We start from the raw sequence: 8,612 nt of genomic DNA, 5'->3' as shown, positions 1-8,612 counted from the left end.
TTCAGCGGGCGTTTAGGATGTGGAGGGCGACACGCACGTAAGGTTTTCACGTGCGCGTGCTGTGGCATTGGGTCTATGGGGTCTTTGAAGGTGGTGCTAAAAAATAATGGAGGTCTAGGGGAGTTGGGCTCATATGGAGATATGGGTGTCCATTCCCTTAAATGGTAAAGATGGTGCAGAAGGTTGTATCTGGAAGGAAGTCGATGGTTTTTTGTCCCCGAGCTTTCGTAATACGCGGCGGGGGGCCTGTTCATGGGTGTACCGATACAACTAGTTGGTTGAAAATTATAATTTACCTTCAAAGACCTCTAGATCAAAATGTGTAATACTGGGTTATTTATATATTTGGTTTATAATGTTTTTGTTGTAAAATGTATTTATATGCATTAAGTTATGTTTTTTATAAGATTTTTGTATTTTCATATGTTGATAATAATAAAAAGAAGGCTGCTATGGCCATTCGACTCCAAAAGAAGAGAATGTGTCGTCTGGTCAATTTATAAGCTATTTTCGTTAAGAGGGGGTATTGTGCTGTTTGGGGAGCCTCACGAAATAGGCATCTCCCTTAGTCAAGGAACGGCCCGGACACAGGCACTAGGGGGAGGGCCCGACATGACGAGGGGAGGCAGACGTGAGGCGGCGGAAGCAAGGTGAGTATGCTGTGACGTGACGACGTGCGTCGGGGTGGGCGGAGCTTGCGCGCACGCGCGAACAGTCTGCGCCATTTTAGTGATAGTGAAGGAGCTGTTTCCCACCCTCCCTCCCCTTATTGTGGTTATGGGTACAGGTGGGTTTGGTCTTGGGGCATTTTTTGTTTTCCATTGGGAGGTCTTTTTCTTAACGGTGGTGGGCTTGTTAGAATGGTTGCTTTATTTTGTCGTAGCAGCATTGGGTCTATGGGGTCTTTGAAGGTGGTGCTAAAAAATAATGGAGGTCTAGGGGAGTTGGGCTCATATGGAGATATGGGTGTCCATTCCCTTAAATGGTAAAGATGGTGCAGAAGGTTGTATCTGGAAGGAAGTCGATGTTTTTTTGTCCCCGAGCTTTCGTAATACGCGGCGGGGGGCCTGTTCATGGGTGTACCGATACAACTAGTTGGTTGAAAATTATAATTTACCTTCAAAGACCTCTAGATCAAAATGTGTAATACTGGGTTATTTATATATTTGGTTTATAATGTTTTTGTTGTAAAATGTATTTATATGCATTAAGTTATGTTTTTTATAAGATTTTTGTATTTTCATATGTTGATAATAATAAAAAGAAGGCTGCTATGGCCATTCGACTCCAAAAGAAGAGAATGTGTCGTCTGGTCAATTTATAAGCTATTTTCGTTAAGAGGGGGTATTGTGCTGTTTGGGGAGCCTCACGAAATAGGCATCTCCCTTAGTCAAGGAACGGCCCGGACACAGGCACTAGGGGGAGGGCCCGGCATGACGAGGGGAGGCAGACGTGAGGCGGCGGAAGCAAGGTGAGTATGCTGTGACGTGACGACGTGCGTCGGGGTGGGCGGAGCTTGCGCGCACGCGCGAACAGTCTGCGCCATTTTAGTGATAGTGAAGGAGCTGTTTCCCACCCTCCCTCCCCTTATTGTGGTTATGGGTACAGGTGGGTTTGGTCTTGGGGCATTTTTTGTTTTCCATTGGGAGGTCTTTTTCTTAACGGTGGTGGGCTTGTTAGAATGGTTGCTTTATTTTGTCGTAGCAGCATTGGGTCTATGGGGTCTTTGAAGGTGGTGCTAAAAAATAATGGAGGTCTAGGGGAGTTGGGCTCATATGGAGATATGGGTGTCCATTCCCTTAAATGGTAAAGATGGTGCAGAAGGTTGTATCTGGAAGGAAGTCGATGTTTTTTTGTCCCCGAGCTTTCGTAATACGCGGCGGGGGGCCTGTTCATGGGTGTACCGATACAACTAGTTGGTTGAAAATTATAATTTACCTTCAAAGACCTCTAGATCAAAATGTGTAATACTGGGTTATTTATATATTTGGTTTATAATGTTTTTGTTGTAAAATGTATTTATATGCATTAAGTTATGTTTTTTATAAGATTTTTGTATTTTCATATGTTGATAATAATAAAAAGAAGGCTGCTATGGCCATTCGACTCCAAAAGAAGAGAATGTGTCGTCTGGTCAATTTATAAGCTATTTTCGTTAAGAGGGGGTATTGTGCTGTTTGGGGAGCCTCACGAAATAGGCATCTCCCTTAGTCATGGGAGTGTGGTGGCCAGTATGTGTACATAATTGTCTGTTCTCTATGGATAGGGCTGGATGGATGCAGCAGAACTGCATACACCACAGTGATCATGGCTGCACTTATACTGTACATCACATGCTTATTTTGGGAGGCTATAGTATCTTTGTGTGGTTGGCCATAGGGTCATGCAATATGGGCTGCAACACAGACATTGTCAGGTCTTTATGATGATGTCACCTTACCTGCAGAGCACAACCCTGGACATTATATAGCCTCCACAATAATAGGCAGGAGTAATATATAGCCTATCATGTTTGTCCTCTGCACGCATGGCTGCAGGGCGATACATTGGCTTTTTATAGGTCAGATTAGTTTTCTAGCCAGTATTCTTAGCCAAAGCATGATGTGTGTGTTTATCTAGCAGTCAGCTCATATTTACCTATTTGAAGACTGTAATATTAATAAATGGGTGTTTGAATTGTATCTGATATGTCTTTGTGGAATTACATGTCTTAGCATTTATACTGCAACTAGTTGCTTCATAAAGGATTGAAGTATGTCATCCTTGTTATCACTACTATCACTGTTATTATCATTGCTTTTTATTGTCATGATCACCTATTTTTAACTCCAAAGCTGTCACATGTGCTCATTTGTTGCCCTCATATTGTAATGCTAGCCTATTTGTTGCCTTTGTATTGTCATGATTGCCTATTTTTGCCTATGTATTCTAACAATTGCTTGTTTGTCCTCCATACATCGTCAGAAATGCCTTTTTATTTTGCCACCATATTGTTAAGTCAGTGTTGTTTGTTCAGAGGACTATATTACTATAAAAATTAATCCACTGCTGACCAGTATCTATTAACCCACAGCACAGTTAGCTCCCCATTTGCTTGCAGCCACTGTTATACCATGGCTAACACTTTGGCATGGTGAATTTTGTGCCCCACTATTAGCGCCTGCCTTTACCTTATCTCTTACCCTTGCCCCAATCTCAGGCTCTCCAACTGTATAAGTTCACAGGTATACTTATACAGAGCTCCTACCCTAGTTATACAGAGCTCATACCCCAGTTTAAGTCTTTGATGACAAAACGCGTCAGTTTGATGAGTCCTTTCCATGCCATTGCACCCATTTTCCTATGCCTTTGTGATCACAATAAGGAGACATTTTATTGATGCTTGATGTCCCGGAATTTATCAGTTCGGCTGTGGAGGAGAACTTTGCCGCCCTTACTTTTGGATACCATCTTCGTGACTACCATCTTGATCCTTAGCACCACATTCTTGGTTGATGCTGCCTCATGGTAAGCGTATTCAATCTCCTCCCATGGGTGGTGGATACATATATCCTGGTGACTCCTTAAGTCAATACTCTGAATATTCAGTTGATGTTGTTCAGGTCACTTAAACTTTTATATTTGGTTGTGTATGGAAGTCACGTTTTTGCACAGTGCACTTTATTATGTTGATATGTCAATATTATTTTTTTATATTTAGCGATGAACTTTTTTTTTTTTTTTTTTTTTCGTTTCAAATATTTTATTGAAAAGTCAAACAAGGTGTACAGAAGTAAGCAGAACAATTTACATTAACAACTGATACAGATTATAGTTTAACAGGTTGCCACCATTGTCCGCCAACGGATATAGACCAAATAGTACTAAAGCACACTCGTGAACCCGCCATATACTAGAGTAGGCAAACAGGAAGCATCCCAGTAGGGGGTCTTTACAGAATACAAAAGAAAAAGAAAGAGAAAGAAAAAAAAAAAAAAAAAAAAAAAAGTTAACCAGTTCCATTGGTAGGGAAACATGTTACAAACAATGTTGTGGTGGCAGCACTCACAGCAGGTGAGTTTGCAGAGTAGTGTTCCGCAGGAAGAATTTTACATTCGTAACCAAGAGAGAGAGAAGAGAACAGAGGGAAAAATAGAATGAAAAGGAGAAAAGAAAATAAGAGAAAGTACATAGAAGAAGATGGGAAGCGAAGAAAGAGGAGAAAAAGGTAAGGTCGGGGGGCCCGGGCGACCCACAGAGTCCAGACTAATAATCAGCGTGAGTTAAGGGGCCATAAGACGCGTATCAAAATCTTTTGGTAGGAAATGGTCTACCCAAGGTTGCGATGAACTTTTTAAATTTCATTTTTCCACACAATTTTTGTTAGATTGTAGTGCTGGCTGCTACTGTCTCACTAATATAGCGAAGTATTTTTTTATATGATTTTCCTATACAGAGCAAGACATGGACCAAAATGGCAAGGTGTCCTGACTCCTCTTAGGGCCGGTTCACACTGCGACGCGAGGCGAGGCGACACGGCTCGACTCAGAAAAAAGGTTCCTGTACTACTTCGGGGCGACTTCGGGGGCGACTTGCATTGACTTCTATGCAGAAGTCCTCTGCAAGTCGCCGCTGACCCCCCCTGCAAGTCGCGGCGAGGAAGTCGGAGACGCCTCGCCGCGGCTCGCAGTGTGAACCGGCCCTTAACATCCTCTGCACCCCCCTTCTGTTAGAGTTTGGTTGCTAAATTTAGTCACAAGTGGCCATTAAAAAAAAACAAAAGCAAACTAAGGAAAATGTTTTGACAGTTTGTACATTCTGAGACTTGATGCTGCCCCCTGCCCTAGGTTCATGAGTATTGTGTGTCCAATCCAAGCTAGGCCAGCATGGTGGGGTTCCTAGAGGCTGCAAACAGCAATATCTGCCCTCTGATTTATGCAATTTAAATCCTTACAGACATTACAGAATGTTTGCACATTATTAACACAAATTGTACAGCTAGAAATCTGGCTTGTAGGCAGGTGCAGTCTGTATTTCCCATTCTAGGTGGCGCTCAACCAAAGTGGCAATGCAGAAGGGAAAGAAAGTTGTGAAAAACGTGGTTCTTCAATGACTTCTGGCAGTTACAGGGAGACAGCTGTTGGATTGGACGCTGGTGCCCCATGTGACTTTGGTGACCATCTTGGGTCAGGCAGAGTCTTTTTAATACTCTGGCTCAGGGGTTTTCTGAGAGTTGTGAGTGGCTAGTGTAGAGACAGGTTCCCTGTCTAGCAGGGACAGTGCTTAATGCCAGGGAAGGGTTCCTGAGGAGTAGGTGAAGGGAAGCCACCTATTTGGGTGTGGACCGGCCAGGCTGCATTCCCGATCCCTGCTGCAGAAGCTGTCGGCATCTTTCCAAGATCTCAATCCTCTACCGCTGTTTGTATGTGACTCCAGTCAGGTGTGCCTACCTGCTGGGCCTGTTTGCTTATTGTTGGAACTCTGACAATATACTGTTCTCATCCATCTCGGCTTCTGTGTGCATTCTTGCTGCCGGGACACCTCACTGTATCCTACCTACAGGCTGATTGACAAATATGTGTTTATTACCACTAGGGATGAGCTTCGTGTTCGAGTCGAACATACGTTCGACTTGAACATCGGCTGTTCGCCGTTCAGTGAATTCCGAGCGTTATGGGCCGTTCGCGCCAAATTCTTATGGCGCTCACAGCCCACAATGCACTGCGATGGCGCAGTGCATTGCTGGCTCATGATTGGCCAAGCATGCACTGTGACCCCGCATGCTTGGCCAATCATGAGCCAGCAATGCACTGCGCCATCGCAGTGCATTGTGGGCTGTGAGCGCCATAAGAATTTGGCGCGAACGGCCCATAACGATTGGCCAAGCATGCACTGTGACCCCGCATGCTTGGCCAATCACAGCGCCGGCAGCGAGGAGAGCCAGGATGCCTGTGGCCAATCATAGCTCAGGCTGTGTAGTACACGCCCCACACTATATAAGGCCGCCAGCGCAGCGGCCTTGTGTAGTGTGTTGGCGTCTGAAGCAGTTAGTGGGTGTTCTGTGTACCTTCAACACAGTATACACTGACCATTATCGGCTGATTTTTCGTTCTTGCTCTTCTGTAGTGGTTGTTGTCTGCGTGCCCTGACCACAGTATACACCGCTATATTCACCTATATAGCTATCGATATATCTATCTTTTATAATAGAGCTTGCAGTCAGTCTTAGGAGCTTGTGCGTGCTGTCTGCGTGCTCTGAACCCAGTACACACCGCTATATCCACCTATATAGCAAACTATCTTGCTCGTTTTAAATAGAGCTTGCAGTCAGCGGTAGGAGCTTGTGCATGCTGTCTGCGTGCTCTGAACCCAGTACACACTGCTATATCCACCTATATAGCAAACTATCTTGCTTGTTTTAAATAGAGCTTGCAGTCAGAGGTAGGAGCTTGTGCGTGCTGTCTGCGTGCTCTGAACCCAGTACACACCGCTATATCCACCTATATAGAAAACTATCTTGCTTGTTTTAAATAGAGCTTGCAGTCAGCGGTAGGAGCTTGTGCGTGCTGTCTGCGTGCTCTGAAACCAGTATACACCGCTATATCCACCTATATAGCAAACTATCTTGCTCGTTTTAAATAGAGCTTGCAGTCAGCGGTAGGAGCTTGTGCGTGCTGTCTGCGTGCTCTGAACCCAGTACACACCGCTATATCCACCTATATAGCAAACTATCTTGCTCGTTTTAAATAGAGCTTGCAGTCAGCGGTAGGAGCTTGTGCGTGCTGTCTGCGTGCTCTGAACCCAGTACACACCGCTATATCCACCTATATAGCAAACTATCTTGCTTGTTTTAAATAGAGCTTGCAGTCAGCGGTAGGAGCTTGTGCGTGCTGTCTGCATGCTCTGAACCCAGTATACACCGCTATATCCACCTACATAGCTCTTCTCTATTTGAGCCATCTGCCATCTGCAGGAGTTATTGGAAGTTGTGTGTGCCTCCAGCACAATATACACTACCCAATTGCTGTTTTTCCCAACTCCCTTCAGGCCATTACCATGTCTGGAAGGCCAGCAAGGAGAGGCAGACAGGCGCGAGCCGATAAAAGAGGGCAAGCAGGCTCTGTGTCTTCCCTCCTCTCAATGTCATCATCAGTGACTCCTTCCCTAGACCCACCACGTCCTCCTGAGGAGTCTCCTGAACTCTTTGAGCACAGTGTTGGGTACATGCTCCAGGAGGATGCCCAGTGTTTTGTAGGCTCTGATGATGATACTCAGCTAGAGGAAGGCAGTAGCGTGAATGCAGAGAGAGGGGATGCTCAAGAAGGACAGTAATTTGGCAGTCATGTTCCACAAGCTGCAGCCAGGTTTGCTCCAGCGATGAAGAGGGAGGGGATGATGAGGGCACTGACTCCACGTGGGTGCCTGGTAGGAGAGAGGATGGAGGAGGAGGAGGAAGCACATGTCCAACGTGGTTCCAGGGGCTACGCAAGTACGCAGGCAAAGCGATGCCATGCCGTGCTTGCGCTGGTTTGTTTGGGGGACAGGAGCCACACTGGGGCGGATGTTTTTTCAGCTCTGCAGGGGCAGGCCGAGAGGTGGTTGACACCACGCCAGCTTAAGCCAGGAATGGTGGTTTGCGACAATGGCACCAACCTCCTCTCCACCCTCCGACAGGGACAACTGACCCATGTGCCCTGTGTAGCTCACGTCCTTAACCTGGTGGTGCAGCGGTTCTTGGGCAGGTACCCTGGCTTACAGGATGTCCTGAAGCAGGCCAGGAAAGTCTGTGTGCATTTCCGCCGATCATTTAATGCCTGTGCTCGGCTGGCTGAGCTCCAAAAGGAGTTGAATCTGCCCAAGAACCGCCTTATATTTGACATGCCCACCAGGTGGAACTCAACGTTGGCCATGCTGCAGCGGCTGCACACGCAGCAGAGGGCCATCAATGAGTACCTGTGCGACTACGGCACCAGGACAGGGTCAGGGGAGCTCAGTTTTTTCTCACCACGCCAGTGGGGCATGATCAGGGATGCATGCACTGTCCTGTCACCATTTGAGGAGGCCACAAGGATGGTGAGCGGTGACAGTGCATGCATCAGTGAGGCCGCGTACACACGCGGGGACTGTTCGCCCAACTTTGTCCGTCAAACAGTTTCAGCAAACAGTCCGCTCAAAATTAGCATGGACGGACATGGCCACACACGACGAACGAACAGTTTGCTGAAACCGTGCGCGATGACATGAACGGCACGTACGACGGGACGAAAAATACGACGTCCTATACACTGCATTATAACTTTCGGCGTGTAAATCCTTTCTGAGCATGCGCGGAACTTAGTTTGACGAACAAGCCTACACACGAGGGGACTGTTCGCTGAAACAAAGTTTCAGCAGACAGTTTTTCGGAAATTCCGAAAAACCTTGTTCAGCGGACTGTTCGCTGAAACTGTCCGCTGAAAGCCCACACACGAGCGGACTGTCCGCCGAAACACTGTTCAGCGGACAAAGTTGGGCGAACAGTCCCCGCGTGTGTACGCGGCCTGACACTGTATCTCTTGTCCACCTCTTGGAGCATACGCTGCGTGGAATAATGGACAGGGAACCTGAGGCAGAACAGAGGCAGGAAGAGGAGG

Source organism: Lithobates pipiens, unplaced genomic scaffold (assembly GCF_037356315.1).
Source record: "Lithobates pipiens isolate NorthernLeopardFrog02 unplaced genomic scaffold, aLitPip1_a1.2 Scaffold_1, whole genome shotgun sequence".
NCBI lineage: Eukaryota > Metazoa > Chordata > Amphibia > Anura > Ranidae > Lithobates > Lithobates pipiens.
This window is presented reverse-complemented; position numbering follows the sequence as displayed.